The following is a 20,254-nucleotide window of genomic DNA, read 5'->3' as shown; positions in this document are numbered from 1 at the left end:
AGCCTTTCTGCTCCTATGATGCTGCTTGGCCTGCTGTGTTCATCCAGCTCTGCACCTTGTTGTCTTAAATTAAATACGCAATTAGTTTAATAATCTGCCTGTTTTCAGAAATGATAGAAATGTACTAGCTGGGTTTTTAGTTTAAGTTCACGAGAGAATACGCTGTTTTTTTCTCTCCAGATAGTCTGGCAGGAATTTCTGCTTTATAGTCTCAAACATAACCTAGGGGAAGATTTTTTTTAAAACTCTTTTTTCTCTCCTAGATCAACAACCATGCTGTGAGCACACATCAATTGAAAATTTACATAGCAATGAAAAATGAAGTTGAAGTTTATTTGCAAGCGGAAACATTACTTTCCATCTCTTAGATCCTGATTGGTCACACCCAGCTGCAAATTACTTTAAATGATCCATTTTTATCAAGTAAATTTTTTGACACAGCTCAAAGTGAAAACTTCACTTTTATGAATATGTGACTTGAAAGCATTTATATGAAATGTCTCATGGGAAATGAGGCTAAAATCGGCAATCCCTCACTTCACTTTGTTGTTGACAGCTTTCAGTCACAGTTGTCATTTTGATAAACATTTAATGTAAAAGACTAGGGACTGATAGCATCTTCTAATCACCGGATAATCACAATAAAATATGAATGATTTGAATCCTTACAGCTGAGAACCCTGTCATAGTATAATCTACTATGAATTGGCTCAGACTTGAATTTATCTTGAAAAAGGTTAATGATTAACTTCACGATATGTCACTCAAAGCTGAGGGGCATAAATCAAGACACACGTGCCAATTCTTTTTTTCTCTCTTATACCCAATATGCCATACAGTTTAAATGTGAGATGAACAAAATACTAGCAACTGTCAGAAAATATCGTGTCAACACTGTGGAGCTGGAGGAACACAGCAGGTCGTGCAGCATCAGAGGTGTGGGAAAGTCGACGTTTCGGGTCGGGAGCCTTCTTCAGAAATGGAGTTCTGAAGAAGCGTCCTGACCCGAAACGTAGACTTTCCTGCTCGTCTGATACTGCCCGACCTGCTGTGTTCCTCCAGCTTCACACTGTGTTGACTCTGACTCCAGCATCTGCAGTTCTTGCTATCTCCTATGTCAGAAAATATCAATTTGTTGCAAATATTTGGGAAATCTTTTTTTTCATGTGAAATGCCACCTCAGAGGAAAATTATCAAAATTTACTGTGTATATGAGGCATTCCTTCATCTGTTTGTGTGAATGATAAGCATCTTAATAGCCTTGCCTGCCAAATTTTTCCCATCTCTTTTTCACTTCAAAGTATTGATTCTTTGCTAGACTATGTTTTCCACAAGCAGCGTTTCCCATGTACTTGCATGACCATGATTTAAATGGTAACATACAAATTTGGAGCAGAAATAGACCACTCAGTCCTTCTTGTCTACTCTGTTATTGAACAATATCATGCTTAATTTCATTGTGGCCTTGATTCCACATTCAATAAATATCCTCAGAAGCAAGGATTTTGCTGAGACTGGAGGGTTTGAGCTATAGGGAGAGGCTGAATAATCTGGGGCTTTTTTTTTCCTTGAAGCATCACAGGTTTAGCTTGTAAAGGTTTATAAAGTCAAGAGGGGCATGGATAGGGTGAATAGCCAAGTTCTTTTTCCAAGGTAGGGGGAAGTCCAAAACTAGAGGGCATATGTTTAAGGCGAGAGGGGAAAGATTTAAAAAGGATCTGAGGGGTAACGTTTTCATGCAGAGGGTGGTGCATGTATGGAATGAGCTGCCAGAGAAAGTGGTGGAGGTTGGTACAATTACAACATTTAAAAGTCATCTTGATGGTTATATGTATAGAAAGAGTTTAGGCCAAATGTTGGCAAATGGGACTTAGGTCAGATTGGGTAATCTGGTTGGAGCGGACAAGTTGAACTGAAGGGTCTGTTTCTGTGTGGTATGACTCTATAAGTGCTGGAAGGGCAAATAGCCACCACAGATAAATTTGATCCTTTCCTCACCCAGGTGTAATCATAATAATTTTTTGGCATGGACATCTGAACTGCAGCTTGGTTTATTTTCTCCTTGTTATCCCACAGAGATGATTTGGAGTGCTGATCAGTAAATCAATTCTGCATTAGTGACTGAACCAGGGATTTTCATTATTGTCATTATTTTCTTGCTAGATGATTCCAATGTCTTTTCAATTCCATTATGCTGCATCCATTTCTGGGTGAAAAGTGTATGCCATTTAGGAGACTACTGAAATTGATGGCAATTAAAATCTGGGGAAAGTGAATAATTGGTAGCTGAATTGATTACAGTCTATAAAGTCAAAATTTCCCCTTAGATCCAATAGGTTATTTCCAAGGCTTATGATATTGTTATCTACTGGTAAATAGCATCTGATTACCACTGGTCTGCTATCATTATTGGACATTCTCCAATTCTAAAGATTGTTTTAGAGAAGACTCATGTTAAGCAATATTCCCAGGGTGACACTTTTTCTGCAATAATGGCTAAACACTTTTCAAAAGGTTGAAGTTAGGAACAGTCATTGAGCAGAAATTGAGAGGGAGGTTAGTGGAGATAATTGAAGGTAAGATTGAACCAATGACCATCAAGAGGCTTTTGAAGTAATGGAGCAATGAATTAAGCCGAATGTGTTCAAAGTGACAATTCTAGAGTGCAGAGCTGTGAAGGGTAAAAATATGTCATCGTTCACAGTCATTAGAGAAGAAAGTATGATTTGGTCCACTGGAGGAGACTGTTCATAGAGATTACAAAGAGATTTATGATTGAATTTAAGACATTTGAAATCAGTCCTGAAGGAGTTAAAGAAGAAGAAGCGATAGATGGCCAAGACTGAGTACAGAATAGGATCACTAAGCTTAGGATGAACTGGGAATTGCATATGTCAGTCAAATGATTAGGAGGATTCAAGGTGGCGTCAAGGAAGACTCAGATGAGAGTTTCAGTGGTATTGAGGATGAGGTCGGTCCAGAGGTGAACAGTGTAAAGGAGGAGGAAATAGGCTGTTTTTGAAATGCAGAGCAAACTCAGATTAGAACTGGTAGAGTGACATTTCAGAGGTCCTTTTCGAAGGACTGATGAGTGCAAATGAGAATATGCCCATGAATCTAAAGATAGAAAGTAAAGTAACAGTGATTTGTATAAGCATTTAGAGGCCATATTTGATTTCTTGGTTTTTATTGCAATCTTAGCCAACTTGGGAAGAGCCAGAGTAGTTGTGTATCAAAGTAAAGGGCTATATCTGCAATATAACTTATGTTTTACCATCAGATGCTGAATGGCACACTCTAGCATTTTAAGTTCTTTCTTTGCTGTTTATGTTTGATTTAATATGTCTTCCTGGAAAACTTCCTATAGAGTATAAATTGTGTCTTGAGAATTAATGTTCAGCAGATGTACCATTTATTTAACATCTTGCATATATGAGGACATACTGTTTTTTATACCAACTGTCTGGGATATCTTTTTGAGTGAGTAGAACATTTCAATAATAAATAACATCTATCTAATCACAGTAACTTTTAAACTAATCTGTTAGAAACAAAAATCAAAGATACATTCCAACAGTCACGAATAATATGATCAAGAAAATATGGAAGAGCAATAAAGCTAGATAAATGATTAATCTTTGCAAACTTGTCCAAAGGAATTCCAGCCTACTCAACAATATCTTATTAACATCTTTGTGTAACCTTCCTAAACAACCACAAAATGTCCCCTCATAGTTTCTTTTATAAAACACTGTCATCACACGCAATCAAGTCAATTTGCTGCCAGTTTTCAAATCCAGACCGGAAACAGGAGGCTTTAAATGTTGTAATTGTGTATGCACAACATGTAGAGCAGACTTTCCTGAAGTCTTGACCTATTTTCTCTCCAGTGATAATTTATCTAGGACATCCATATTGTCTGGGGATTATAGGGTCAGACTGATATAATTGAGCCCCAAATGAAACTAATGACAGCAGAAGTAGCAGCAGGTCTTTGAGGTGCCAGTGCAATGGTTTAAATCTTTTATAAGTTATTAATTGACATCTACTGTTTATACCTGGATCCCTCTATTTGGAAAGGATTTTGGGGGCCCCAGTATCATTTCTTTCTGCATGAGATGGACCTTGCAGCTGACATTGGACTTGCCATAGAGTTATAGATATAGCTCCTGTCTCCTCAGATATTCCAGCAGGGCCCATTAAACCCATTTCAACATAAAATAGAGAGAATTAAGTGTTCTTCACACTGCCTGACTTTTACACTTAAGAAACTTGATTGCCTCAGGGTTTAGGCAAAATGACCGGACATCAATCTGTGAAAAAAAAATTTACTTTGCCACAGTAACCGAGTGAATTGAAATTACAGTCAATCTGCCCATTTACAGACTTTTTTAAGGCAAGGATTTCTGAGGAGTCATGGAGATTACACAGATCTTCCAAAATGGTGAGCCGGACTAGGAACTGGAAGTCCAGCCGTTCATTCTGATGGTAGGGGAAAAGGAATGAGACATGAATCACAGAAGGAAAACCAAAACTCAGCCGGCCACTTGAACTCAGTTTTGAATGCAAACAGATCCAATTTTTGCCATAACAGGTCTTTGAGTCACAGTGTTGGAGTTACAAATTTTGAGAATAGATCTATATATTCTTGAAAGATAAAGAAGGTTTTGAAGAACTATCCAGCTGTGAGGTTATTTAAAATGCCAGCCCTTTAAAATGTTTTAAAAATAGCTTGCCTGTATCAGTGAGAGGTAAAAATAAACTCATGTTGCAAATTCATTGAAATCCTCAACCCCTTAAAAAAAATCTTACTGTGTTAATGAGGAGAACGAAGGAACAAAATTTGGTTTAACAATTTAATAGTTGTTTGTAACATTACATATTACTGAAGTACTAGCTGTCTATGATGTGAGATTATGAATACAAGTCTCTTTCTTTCACTAGAGGATGATTGATGCAAACCAGGATCTAAACATTCACTTTCAGGATACTTCACTCACCGCAAGTCTGTCTGTATTTTGACAGCATTTGCTAATATATATATTGCTTTACTTTCCTGAATTGACTGAAGACTCACAGCCATGTTATATGTAATTCTATTGGAACTACAGCACAGAAATGGTGGGATTTTGAGCCCAAATAGTCTAAAATACCAATCATAGTCCATACATACTTTTATCTTATCATGTCACCATTTTGTAAAAAAATTCACTTGTACCACTTACCTAGGTTATTTTAAATACAATAGCAGCCTTTCAAGTGAGTTTAAATATTGCCCAAGTAAAAAGTTATTGTGCCAAAAAGTAAGCAATTTTGGTCTGTAGCTTTTCAAAACAACAACTTATTTGGTTGATTAGTTTTAATGTAATAACATGCCCCATGGTGCTTCAAAGGCACATTATTTTAAAGCATATCAACTACATAAGGCAATATCAGGTCAGATGGCCAAAAGTTTGGTCTAAGAAGTAGGTTTCAAAGGAGAAAAGAGGTATAGGAAGGGTATTCCAAAGCTCAACATCCAGGGAACTGCAGCTGCCAATGTTGGAATGATTAACATCGAGGATCTATGTACATCCAGAATTAAAGGAGCACAGATATTGTTGAATATTGTTGAGTTGGAGGAACTAATGGAGCTAGGATGGAGCAAGGCAATGTGGGGGAGGGGTTGAAATTTGAAAACAAGGTTGAGAATACGAAAGACATGGTGTTGCTTGACTGGGAGCCACTGTAAGTCGTTGTGCACAGGGATGACCGGGAGAAGGAATGTGTTGTGACTAAACTACAGATAGATGACTACATGTTTGAGGGGGCTAGAATGTAGGAGAACAGCAAGGTGTGCATTAGAGTTACTATTAACAAAGGCACATATTAGAATTTTATCAACAGCCATCTCTAATAGGGGCAAAGTCAGACACTGTTTGGAAATAAGTGGTTTTGGTGATGATATAAATTTGAGGTCAGAAGTTCATCTCTAGCTTAAATTTAATAGCAAGTTTGCAATCAAGCTGAACAGTCTGACTTAGTCCGTTGCCAGAGACAGAGATGGAATCAGAAACTTGGGAGTGGAGTTTTTTGTAGGGAGATTGGGGTTTTGTGTTGTTGCAGGATGATGAGTGGACTACAAACAATGGATTCAGTCTCCCCAATATTAAATTGAAGGATCCCACTATTGGATGTTGGAGAATCAGTTTGATAATTTAGCAACAATGGAAGAGTCAAGATGGTAAGTTTGTTGTTGTCAACATACATACAATATCTAATGCTACACTTTCAGATGTTGTTGCTGAGGTGCAGCATGCAAATGATAAATAGGAATAGGCCAAATGTAAATCCTTGGGGAGGATGAAGAAGGTTGAGGGGTGATGTTATAGACATTTATAAGTTGTGAGAGGCATAGCTAAGGTGAATTGCAAAGGTCTTTTCCCTAGGGTAGGGGAGTTCAAAACTAGAGGGTATACGTTGAAGGTGAGAGTTGAAAGATTTAAAAGGACCTGAGGGGCAACTTTTTTACACTGAAGATATGCGTGTATAGAGTAAACTGCTGGAGGAAGTGGCAGATGCAGGTATAGCTACAACATTTAAAAAACATTTGGACAGGTATTTGAATTGAAAAGGTTTAGAGGGATATGGGCCAAACACAGGCAAATGGGACCAGTTTAGTTTGGGAAACCTGATCAGCATGGATAAGTTGGATCGAAGGGTCTGTTTCTGTGCTGTATGACTCTAATAGCACCAAGTGTGAGTTGTCCAGCTGAACAAGTATGCACAGGACTTGGAGGATGATTTTATTTTTACTCATTCATAGGATTTTGGTGTCACTGGCTGGGCTATTTTTGTTGTCCATCCCAAAATGCCCTTCAACTGAATAGTTTGCTAGGGAATTTCATAGAACAGTTAATAGTCAACCACATTGCTGCAGATCTGGATTCACATGGCCAGGCCAGAAAAGGATGAGAGATTTCCTCCCATAAAGGACATTAGAAACGGTTATCATTAAACTAGCTTTTAATTCCATTTTTTAAAATTAAATTCAAATTCCACCTTCTGATATGGAGGGATTCGAACCCATATCCCCAGAACGATGGTCTTGATCTTTGGATTATAAATTCAATGACATTGCCAGTATGCCACCACCTCCCGAGAATGGTGGGGCTAGGCATGTAAAAGACTGAAGTTAACTCAAAAAGGTTGGTGAGAGAACGTTTACCTTAATCACAAATGAAGCCCTTTGTACCTGTGACTTTGATAAGACCTGTTTTGGCACTCTGGTGGAGGTGGAAATATGATTGGAGGGATTCAAACATAGAATTACAGGAAAATGGATTGGGACTGGAAGGTGACAACATGTTCAAGAACTTCAAGAGAGTTGAATGTGTAAAGAATTAAAAACCATGTTCATTCAGCCAAAAGGTCTCAGGTTGTTTTGATTTACATGAGTTCCACAACAGATTTCTGTAACAGGTTCCTTAGGGAGAAACCAACTCATTCATTTCAAGACTAAGCATCCTATTTACATGTGTTTGATTAGCATCTCCAGTTGAGTTTGAAGGAGCAAATTAAATTTCCTTAAACCCTCTTATTTTAACTAATTTCATTTAGCCATCCATTGCATTTTGCCTAGGGGTTAGCTGTGATCTCAAAAATCAGATCTTTGAGCAACTAATGTGGAAAATGTCACTAAGGTGTTTTCCAATGCCTCCCTCTTGATCTTTAACTTCACAATATATTCGTCAGGATGAGCTACAACCAAGTTAAAGAAACTTACCATTCTTTATGGAGATAGTGGTAAAGAGAACCTGTGGCCATCAAAAACAAAGTATCCCTGCTGGATGCCACTTGAGAGGTGATCCCATGGTGTTTTTTGCTAGGGCTGTCAAGGGATGTTGGCATCACTGTTCAGGCCAGCACTTATTGCCCATTTCTAACATCCATGGAGAAGGTGGGGAGTGAGCTGCCTATTTAATCCATGTAATTGGAATTTCTCATTCCAGAAACCATGCTAGTAAACCTCAATGTACTGTCTCTGAAGCCTCCGTGTCTTTCTTAAAATGTGGCACAGTAGTAAGTGCATTATAGATGATTTCAATACTTAAATACTTATCATTTGCACTCATTTTTGAAGCATAAATGTGTGAATAAAGGAATTCAAAGAACTACTCTTGCTGAGGGGGATTGAATAGTGTGAACATTTTACACAACAAATAACAGATAATGAACTGATTTCATCCTTATCCTTTAGGTGAGAATAAGGTAATAATTGAAGTGGCAGTGCAGCACCTAGCATTCCTGATGACATTAAGATCTCCACCATTTTAGCCTTAAAATGGGTGACCTAGCATCTCTCTAAAATGAAGGCCCATGCCTCAATAACCCTGTAAATTTGGGTCCCGTGATTGTTAGTAGAAGCTCGATGAAATTTTGTCCTCGTTTGGGCAGATCAATGGCAAATTTGCTGTTGTCCATTAGCAGTTGCTGTTGAGCAGTGTAGCTGTGATTATTGAAAGAGATTGTGGCAGGAGCTAAAAATAAAAGTTACCCAGGCATTTTAAAAATTATTTTCAATCTGAGCAGCCGGAAAATGCGTGCTCCACCATTAAAATCAGTTCCTTCATGGTGCCTCACAGCATTATCCCAATGTCTACAAATTGGCTGCAATGGCTGGACTCCATATTGGAACTGAAAGATCGCCAGTATGACGTATGATGAATGCAAATGAAATTTGACCAAAAAATAGCTTGGACATCCCTCTCTTCTGCTGGAGAGGTAGCAAGCCCTGATGGAACTTGCCAGATAAAAGGTGACTTCTGCAGTGCAATTTACTCCAGAAAATACCAACATGCAAGTGTGCCATCTCTTACCTTTAAATAAATGTGTTAATTCAGAGAGAAGAGATCCAGACAAATTCATTCATCATTTTATGTTAGTTTCACAGCCATTTTAAAGCAATATTGGTGATGAATTTTTCTACAGCTCAGGTTCAAGTTATTTCTTTGTAAATCTGACTGCAGTGTTAAGTTGTTAATAATCTACTACCAAATTCATCATGGGCTCACTGATAACATTGTCCTCCATCAGCCTTTCGTCTTTCCTCATTCTACCACAAGAAACATTTATCTGAAATGGAAACTATATATTATGTGAAGTAGGTGATAGCAATAAATGGTGGTGACGCTCTGATTAAACCACTACCAGTGATCTCTTTCTAATGAGCAAGCAGGACTGTGGCGACTTCACCTTTACAAAAATGCAGACTTTTTCTGTATGGCCTTTCTTGCTCTTGAAAGCAATGGTTCGTTACTGTTCCAATGTTTCACTAAGAGATCTTTTCTTTGCCTGAGAGTCCAGGAACTGCAATTTGTGGGCAGTTTGATCAATTGTATGAGTCTCCAAAGCCAGCAACAATCCTGTCTCATATAATCTGCACAACTACACACTTTCCATCATACACCACTATCCAGTGAGCAAGCATGGGAGCTTTGCTGATTTCCTGCCTCCTTTAGTTTGGAAAACTGCTGCTGATTGTGATGTCAGTGTTGCTGCTCTGTTTAGACTAGTTAACCTGTATGCCTCAAGGGGAACCTATGTGACAAGTTTATTCACTGAACCAGTAAAGGACCCCTTCTCATTAATGGAATGATGACATTTATAAGGTACCTCACTGCCAGTATTTATTGTCATTTGATCTCTTCAATTATGCTGCCATATTTGTGTTCCCACGTAAAAATCCTTCTCAATTTCAACCTCAGCAATTGTACTTGACAAAACTCTACTGTGGGATTTCTAATAATCACTATTTAGAATGAAATATGAAGAATGCATTCAGAGTCTTGCTGCGATTAGTTAAGGTTTGCCTCGTCATAAAAACAATCAGTTGGATTTAGTATTTTTTTCTGGAATATTTTTACTCTTGGTGACTGGCATTTAGAGTCATCCTGCATAACATAACTTAAGTAACAAGATCTGCAGCAATTTGAGTGCCAGTGGGATTAAACAAAGAACTGGTAAAAGCCAATTAACTTTTGGATGACCCCAAAATATAACTTAACAAATGAATGGCATGAACTCTACTATTCTACCGATTTGCTCTATTATTGCACTATTTTTAGATAGTCAAGATTGTCAATGTAATTACCACTAACAGAGTAATAACTTGATTTTTTAATTACAATATTGCAACATTAGTGACTGCAAGTTAATAGTAATATACTCAATCTTTTCTATTTCTATGGATGATAGAATCTACTTGGCGAACTTTATCAATTTTCTTCTGGCTGATCGTTTGGCAGTTTTGTTTAGCTAGAGTTATAATAAATGGTTATACTGCACACAAGATCACAACTGATTAATGTTCATGTATTAGGCAGGATCACAGCCTGCTCTGTGACATTGTCAAGAGGTCCAACTGATTTTTGTGGTTGGCCCCTTTCAAATAGAGCAGATGAGCTGCCATCCTGTTACTCCAAAAGGTTTTCATGAAGTAACAGAATGGACTGATGAGGGTGTGTGGTTGATGTTGTATGCATGGACTTTGATAAATTATCATATAATTTGATAGTTAGCAAAATTGAAACTGAGGGGAATTAAAGGGGCAGTGGTTGTGTTAGTATGAAATTGCCTGAGGAACAGAGAGTAGAGAGTGGTGCTGAGTATTTTCTTTTCACGCTGTTAAATATATACCCCAGAGTTCAAAGCTGCGTTGTGTTTGCACATAAAAATCCTTGTCAATTTCAACCTCACTAGTTGTACTTGACAGAACTCTACTGTGGGATTTCTAATTCTCGCTATTTAGAGTGGAATATGAAGAATGCATTCAGAGTCTTGCTGTGATTAGTTAGGGTTTGCCTCATCATAAAAGCTATCAATTAGATTTGGTATTTTTCTGTTTTTTTCACTCTTGTTGACTGGATCGTATTAAACTAGACAGAGTGCAGAAAAGATTTGCTGGGCTGCTACCTGGACTGGAAGGTTTGAGTTATAAGGAGAGGCCAGATAGGCTAGGATCTTTCTTCCCTGGAGCCGAGGAGACTTCAAGGTGACCTTGTAGAGATCAATAAAATCATGAAAGCTCTACATAGATAGCAAACAGTCTTTCCCCATTTTTGGGGACTCTAAAGCTAGAGGACATAGGTTTAAGGTGAGAGGAAAGAGATACAAAAGGGTCTAGAGGGACAGTGTTTTCACACAGAGAGTGGTGAGTGTCTGGAATAGGCTGCCAGAGGTACTGGTGGAGGCGAGTACAATTTTGAATTTCAAAAAGCATTTGGTCAGGCACATAGATGGGAAAGGTGTAGAGGGATAAGGAACAAATGCAGGCAAATTGGTCTAGATGAATTGTGAAAACTGAATGGCATGGACAAGTTGGGCTGAAGGGCCTGTTTCCATGCTGTAAACCTCTATGACTGGCAGTTGGAGTCATCCTGCATAACATAACTCATAAGATCTGCAGCAATTTGAGCGTTAGTGAGGAACAAGATACCAACACACTTGAGAGGGATGTAGTAAAATGGACAAAGACAAAGCAGAAGAAATTCAATGCACAGAAGTACAAAGTAGTTAATTTTGATTGGAAAAAGCAGAAGGAATGTAAGCTGAGTAGTGATTTTCAAGTGGGTGGAGCAACAGAGAGACCTTCACGGTGTTTGTGCCAAATGTACTTAGTGGCAAATAGGAGAAGGATATTGTGAGTAAAACGAAAGGAATTTTAGGAACTATAGAGGTTTGGATAAAATAACCCAGGAAATTATTCTCAACCTATATTAAAGAAAAACTCACTTTATTCCAGTTGATGTATTGTCCAACTCTGGGTGCTACAGTTCAGGAGAAAATGTGAAGGCTTTGATGAGAATGCAGACAAGATTTAATAGTACTGTTCCAGGGAAAAAGGATTATAGTTCTGTGGATAAGCTAGAGAAACTGTACTATTCTCCTTGGAGGAGAGATGAAGTAAGTAAAAAGAAGCTGTTTCAAATGGCTGCAGGGTCAATGACTCAAGGATATAGATTTAAGGTGATTGGCAAAATAACCAGAGGTGACACAAGGAAAACCTTTTACACAAAAAATGATTAGGATTCAGAATAAACTTGCCTGGTGGGGTGATGGATACAAATGCAATAGCAGCCTTTAAAAGGAACTAGATAAATAATTGAAATGGCAGTGATATGGAGAAAAAAAAAATGAGGGAGTGGGACTAATTAGATTTCTCTTTAAAAAAACTGCCACAGGTTCAATGGACCAAAAAGTCACCTTTTTTATGCCACATTACTCTATTAATCAATGAAACTACATGAGACTTTGAAAGTGGCAGAAGTTGAGAATATTCAACTTGAATATTAAATCCAATTTTACATAATGCAGGAAGGATGTCGAGGGCTTGGAAAGGTTGCAGTAGGGAATTACTGGAATATTACCAGGAATGAAAATTATAAGGAGAGAGTAGAAAAACTCTGATTATTCTCAGAGCAAGGAAGGCTTGAGGAGTGTTGAAAGTCTTGAAAAGTTTTGGTTGAGTAAATAAAGAAAAACTATTCAGTGACAGAAGAGTTGGTAACCAGAGGACTCAAATTTCGGGTAATTGCTCGAAGAATTAGCAATGATGTGAGGGTAAAAGAGATTCTGTAGTGAGTTGTTATAATCCAGGGTGCACATACTTAAAGGTGGAGGAAGCTGATTCATTAATAACTCGGAAAAGGTAATCAGATAAATTACTTCAAAAGAATGCAGTTTCTGGGCCTTGGAATAAGAGCACAGGAGGAAATTACACTGCCAGCATGAGCACAATAAATGATCAACTATTGTAATGTATCATTCTGCAGTTTCATTATTGTAAACAATCTGCCCGATGAGAGGGTGTGAAATTTGCAGAGACAAATATTCAGGCAAACCCACTATACTATCAGAAAACGGATGAGGTGGAAATTTTTTTTGCAAATTATTTATTTTTCATTCGAATTGAGACATCACTGGCAAAGTCATCATTTACTTTCTGTCCTTAATTGCTCTTTACTGGTGGTGAGCCTCCTTCTTCAAATGTTACTGGTAGCTGGGAGTGTCAGGATTTTGATTGTGTGATGTTGGGGATGTGGTGATATATTTTAAGTCAGGTTAGTATGCGGTTTGCAGAGGCGCCTGGAGAATATGTTCTCATTGATTTCCAACTGTTTTCTTTTTAAATGGTAGAGATAATGTATTGTCGAGCTCCTGTCAAAATTAATGCAGCAGTGAATCCAATTGCAGGTAGACACACACAGTGCGCCAAATATGGAAATTGTTGGAGAAACTCTGCAGGTCTGGCAGCATCTATGGAGAGAAAGCAGAGTTAAGATTGAGACTGCAGTGACCCTTCTTCAGAATTCTAAAACTTCAGTTCTCAGCCTCTGATCTGCTGTTGCAACCATAGTATTTATATGGTCTCATTTAGTTAACTTTCTGGTTCAAATCAAAAAATTGTGATGGGGGCTGATGCGCCAAAGTCAAGGGAGCAGATGTAGAAGTAACAAGAAAACACATAATACTGATGGTTTAGCCAAGAATTAGAGTTCAGGAAGCTTTCACGATTTTAAATGTCTAAAAGAAGAAAGAATTGTCAGGCCCACATCTTAGCATTCTGAAGAAGAGTCACATTAGGGTCTCATCACATTAACTGTGCTTTCTAACTACAGGTGTTGCCAGACCTGTTGACTTGTCTGTTTTTAATCTTAGCTAAGATCCTTTTAAGCACAGTTATAATCACTACTTCCTCATTGGTGCTACCATGGCTCATGGACAGTCGTGAGATGAACTTTGGCCCTGGTCACTTCAAAAATTTTTTAAACCACAGACTTTTATTATGTACTTCCTTCACCTTGAACACTTACGTCTTCCCTGTCAGTTCCTCAGCTCATCATTAGCAATACATTTTTCAGAAAATCCTTGTAAAAGTTGGTGTTTTTAAACAGAAATATTATAGATGACACTTACTCAAATATATTTTGTTGACTTTTAAAAAATCATTTAATTGTATACAATTGAAAGTTGGAAGTGATTTTCAAAACTCAAACAAATGGTAACAAATTATTAATAAAATCACCACAGCCAGTGCTGGAGAAACTCACCAAGTCTGGCAACATCTGTGAAGTTAACCTTTTAAGTCTCGTCTGACTTTTGTTCAGAGCTGAATCAACTTGCATAAAATTTCATTTATAGCTTTCAAGCCTTACCATAGGTAAAATTCAATGCCATTGTTATAACAGGCTGTAGCATCTTGATACTTATTGTTAACACAGCATTCTTTCTTTGCCAGTAAATATCAATGAAAAGTAAAATGGGCAAATATTTAACAGCTGGTTGATCACTTACAACCCAAATTAACACACCCAGTTCAAAAGTTGAACTTCATGACAGTTTTGTCCTGATGTCAGTCCCAGCAACATATATTTTTCTCGTACCAGTGACCCAATAGTCAGTAATAACAGATGTATTTTCTTCAAGAATGCATGAAAAAGTGCTCCCTTTAACTTTAACCTCAATAAAAGTATTTGATATGACCTTTATGTTAATTTAAAATTTTCAGTCTTGCTTTCATTGCATCTTGTACTGCATTTTCAATACCTGCAGACAGCTTATTGGGAAATATAACAAAATCCTTTGATGATTTATGTGGTGTAATATATTTTGAAATTAAGTTTGTGTATAATGTTGAACCTCAGGTGCAGTAGTGAAAGTGATGGAATCCCGCTGTGAAGTGAATTAACCAATAATTTATTACTACAGGTTGGTTGATGTTCTGGGTCCCTTAAGATGAATGATTTCAGAAATGAACTGCATCAGGTTATTTTTTTTTTCACACAACTGATAGCACAGTAGCAAATTCCAATTCATCCTCTTGTGTTCCCAAAGTCACTTGTTCCTGGCAGAGTGTTTTATTGTCAGCACTAAGAATAAGAATGAAGGATGTCACGTTCTTCTGTCAACCTTCCAGTAGTAAATGTGAAATAAAATTTCATTTGTGTATGGTTCTTTGCATATTGCTCCAGGTCCTTCATTACATAATATATTCCCTAGCTAAGGAGACTTATAAGCTGTTTTCTCTGCCAGTGCATCATGGAGTGCACATAAATGGTTTTTCCTTGGAGGGAATTGCACACTTCAGAACTAATGTAGAATCCATTTGGGAAAACTGAAAAGAATTCTAGCACCAATCTGAAATATTTTTCAAAAGAAAAATTAGCTTAAATTGTTTGATAAGAAACAGGGAGCATGACTTTCTTAGTTAGGGTAAAGGTTACTGTTGGGCCAACTTCATTCTGTCAAAGTGCCCTATTCCCTGGCAATGATGTCTTTTGCACAATTTAAGAAAACAGGGTATTCACAGGACATAAGATAGTATTAAGAAAAGCATTTCATTGCAATTCATTTCTTGTTTTGCATTTCCAACATTTTCTCATCTCAATTGAGACTTCCACCATTTGCAGGATTTCAACCTTTGGCACAGATAGCTCTCATTCCAAATTCATCTGTGAAAAGTAATAAACAAAGATGGAATATTTCAAAGAAACACAGAGAATTTGAAGTTGCCATTTGTTTGTTATTGTACATTTACACAGAGGAAATGGTGTGGCTTTTGAATTGTGCTGCACACTGTGGATTCCCTGGTTATTAGCTTCAGCTGGAATAGTAAACAAGAATGATACACAGAAAGATAAAATCAAAGGCTAAGCTACTCTAACTCAGCTTTGGGTACCTCTCTGGTATTGATGCAGGGTACCTGCAATCCATAAGTTACCTTCTGCAAACATCCCACTCCTCGATATTCTAAGCCCAATAAAAAAAATCAAATTTTCACTGATGTTATTATTTTCAGTTTCAATAAGCACATCAGCTATAAGACCAATATAGTTTCTAGTGTAGCTCGGTAAAGTAAGGAAGTTTATATTAACTTTTCAGGCTTACATCTTTAGAAATATGAAAGAACATTTTGAATTGCTCAGTTTTCAATTTATATAGTTCAAATAAATAACAGACTTAAAAAAGTTAAAAGTGTGATTAAAAATGTCTGCAGTTCATGAATCTTACACCACTGCATTGAAGGTCTGAATATACCATCTCAGCTACCTTTCCCAATAACATTCGTCCTTCAACACCACAAAAAATTCAATCATATTTAAATTATATGCTGTGCATTTGTTTAAATAGTGACCACTCTACTGCAGTGTAAGTTCTTTTTGTGTGAAGTGTAGTGAAACATTCCTGAGGGATAGAATATAGAATACTAAATGAAGATGTCTGAATGTTGTTTTAAGATATAAAATATTCCAGAGCTTTTCTTTAAGACTCAACTGAATTGGGTGTGTGGGATATGAGGGAGGAAATTTTCAAATTTTTCATTCCTTTCTAGCCACAGAGGAGGTGCCAGTAGATTGTAGACCACTAATGTAGTTTCATATTTAAAGAAGTGTTAAAGATAGACCAGGGAATCACAGACCAGTGAGTCTCACATGAGTGGTAGGCAAATCATAGGAGAAAATTCTGAAGGAGAAAATTAATATCCATTCAGAGAGACAATGTTTTATCAGGGACAGTCAGCATGACTTAGTCAGAGGGAGGTCATGGGAGATAAATTTGATGGAATTTTTCGATGAGGTGGTCAGGTGTGTATATGAGGGTTGTGCAATTGATATAGTTTATATGGATTTCAGCAAAACCTTTAACAAGGTCCCGCAGGGGAGACTGATAAAGAAGTTAAAAACACACAGAATCCAGGGTAACATGTCGAGTTAGATCCAAAATTGGCTTAGTGGTAAGAGACAGAGGGTTATCTTAGAAAGTTGCTTGTGTAACTGGAGGCTGGTGCCCAGTGGCATGCCACAGGGATTTGTGCTGGGTTCCTTATAGTTTGTGATGCACATAAATGATAAAGAAGAGAATGGGGAGTTGATTAGTAAGTTTGCAGATGACACAATGTTCGGCCAAGTTGTTGACAGTGAGGAAGAAGGTCTTAGTCTACAGGAGGATATCGATCAGTTGGGTATATCAGTGACGGATGGAATTTTATATTGATAAGTGTGAATTGATGTACTTTGGGAAACGTAACAAGACAAGGGAATTCTCAGTGAATGACAGGACACGAGAAAGCTTAGAGGAACAGAGGGAACTTGGAGTATTTGTCCACAGACCCCTGAAGGTGGCAGGACAAGTTAATAGGGAAGTTAAAAAGGCATATGCAGCACTGTCTTTATCAGTCATGAATAGATTATAAAGACCAGGAAGGTTATGTTGGAACTGTAGAAACTTGAGTTAGGCCATAGCTGGAGTTCTATGTGCAGTTCTGGTCACCACACTATCAGAAGAATGTGACTGCATTCGAGGGGATGCAGAGGAGATTCCTCAAGATGTTGCCTGGGATGGAGCATTTTAGCTATGAAGGGAGACTGGATAAAGCAGAGAAAGTTGACAGGTACCTGATTGCGTTTTTTATGAGTGGCATTGTTAAGGTGGATAGAAAGCAGCTGCACTGTCATTTCCACGCCCCCCCTGCCCCCCCCCCCCCCCCCCCCCCCCACTGCTCCTTAGTTGAGGACTCAATAACAGAAGGCATAATTTTAAGGTGAAAGACAGGAGGTTTAGAGGGCAATTGAGGAAAAACCATTTCACCAAGAAGGTGAAGGGAATCTGGAATGCACAGCCTGGGATGGTAGCAGAAGCAGGACAACTCACAACCTTTAAAATATATTTGGATAGGCACTTGAAATGTCATAATATTCAAGGCTATGGCCATGTGCTGGAAAATGGGTCTACAGTAAATTTAAAGTGGTTTTATCGCTGCAGACTCAATGGGCCAAAGGAGCTCTTCTCTACTGTGTGATTGTATGTTTCTATGAACTTAAACTCCTAATGATACACATGTTTTGTGTCTTAACCTTGCTTGCAGAATGATTCCCTATTCCAGGTTCAAACTCCTCACGTTCTAAGGATGTCACCATCAGTACAAAATTAACATTTCATGTAAATGAAATTTAATGAAATTGAACAATTGAAGGAAATCGTCACAAAGTTGTACAAAACATTATCTAAGAAACATTATCCAAGACTGGCTCAAAAAAATAAAAGAAATATAGGGACTGGGCAATAATGAACATGTAAACTTACACTGGTATAACCTGACACTTAACCTGCTCATTGGATTCTGCATCGGATGCTAAGTAGAGAGTGTTACCCTCTGTCACTCTGCCGCATCAACCATTGAGGTAGCAAAGCAGCATGACCACAAGAAGTTGTCAGCAAATTTCAGGCCTCACTTAAACATGACTACCCTGCAATTGTAGTCACAACTCAACATGGTAACTGCAGGTGTTGTTAGAGCAAATGGCAGAGCTTCCCTGTCTGTTGATCAAAATGCTGGAATACAGGTTAAAATCAATAGTGCAAGTTTAGGTTTGCCAGAGCACAAAACAGTTGACAGTTGAAAGGCACAATGTAAAAGGCAATGTTGGTGTCTGATTCTCCTGTCACGCCTTCTTCCATCTAATACCATTTAACATATGATAGTCTGTGATTTAAATCCTTAGGTAGGATCTTGCAGTGCATTTTATCATACCTCATTGTTATTACTTTAATGGTCTTCCATGGAATGTTGATTTATCAGAAAGGCCAACACTTGTCATCCATTCCTAATTCACTTTGAACTGAATGGCTTGTAAACTATTTCATACGACAATTAAGAGCCATATTCCTGTAGGTGTGGGTTGTGTTAAGGACAATGCATAATGTTATATTTAATTTACATTTTGTATTTGGTGTGTTAAGGGGATGGCATAGTAATTTATTTTTAGAATTTAATTTGTGAGCAGGGAGCTTTGATGCTGAGGATGGTGAAGATTTTCATTTGTATGCATTTTGTTATGATCGAAGCTGATGGTGCTACTGGACAATTCAGATCCTAAAACAAAACCAGCCTGGTGGATCATGTGTTTTATTTTAGTTTGTCTAGTTTTTTTTTTACATTGTGTCAGTCACTGAGACATATTCATGAGAGGCTGCAGATTTTCTTTAATAAACGAGCAAAATTTATTCCACAAAAGAAATACCAAAATAAAGTTATTTCAAAATAGGACACACATACACACACACACACAAACACACACACACAGTTTAGAGATTCAAATCCAGAGGAAATACACCAAAATTCTCAACTCCTTTAGTTTCTTTGTTGTGGACTACAGAGATAACTTGATGAATCTCTTACAAAGGTGACAACATAAACTCTTTGACACCTTAGAGAACATAAGCTTCCTCACATTCAATAACCTACAGATTTCCAACCAAACTCTCCTGGTTTAGATATTTCACAAGCTGAGCTTTTTCTGTGGAGGTGACCATGTTTTCCCTGACCTGTGTTATACTACGGTAAAGATAGAAAACTAGGCAGATCTTCTCCAAATTGGCCCCAAATCAATAACCTCTGTGTTATCTAAACTGAAGTCAATCCTTGATTATTTTGAACTGAACATCAGAAAATAGCATTCCATGTTCACTCTACAGCTCTACTGTCATACATCACAGAGTATAAACATCCTGTTCCATTACAATTCCAGGGGTTCAATCATCTGCACTCTGATTAATGCTGGATTAGGCCACTGTTCCAGACAGCGTCTCTGACCTTGTATTATTTTGAGGGAAGAAATTCACAAAAACAACCAGTATACATATGCCACTGTTTTGAAATCCAAACGCTTAAACTAAAATTTAAAAAAAGAAGAGAGAAAACAATAAACTGTGCAGGTGTGCTGGAGTGCGGTAGCAAAGGATCTGGAAAGCTGGTTTTAGCAAATTTGCATGTGTGCTCTTGAGTTTCAAGTGATAGTGAGTTTAGGTGGCAGTTTGTTTTAGTACCTCAGACACCTGATGAAGGGAAATGAAAAAAACATTCCATGACTGCATAGAAATTCATGAAAAGGAAAGTGGGTTGCTGCTTTCCCAGCCTGAAAGTGAACAAGGAGTCTTAGTGTAAAAATAATAGTGACTCTTCATTAAGGTTTGATCATAAATATATTGTTGGAATAGGAGGGGTGGTATCAGGTTGAATCTTTTTTCTAGTGTGTAATGAACTATTTCCAACTCTTTGTTTTGCCAAATGAAATAAAGTTCATTTTCTTTTCTTGCTTAATAAGTGATTTATTTTTTTATTCAAGGTTAAGCCATCATAGTCTTACCAGGCCATAAATGTTGCTCCTTTGGTAAAGTGACAGCCTTTTTTGAATGTGTTCAGTGCAGACAACCT

The sequence above is a fragment of the Rhincodon typus genome, chromosome 27, assembly GCF_021869965.1.
Source record: "Rhincodon typus isolate 14 chromosome 27, sRhiTyp1.1, whole genome shotgun sequence".
Taxonomy (NCBI): domain Eukaryota; kingdom Metazoa; phylum Chordata; class Chondrichthyes; order Orectolobiformes; family Rhincodontidae; genus Rhincodon; species Rhincodon typus.
This window is presented reverse-complemented; position numbering follows the sequence as displayed.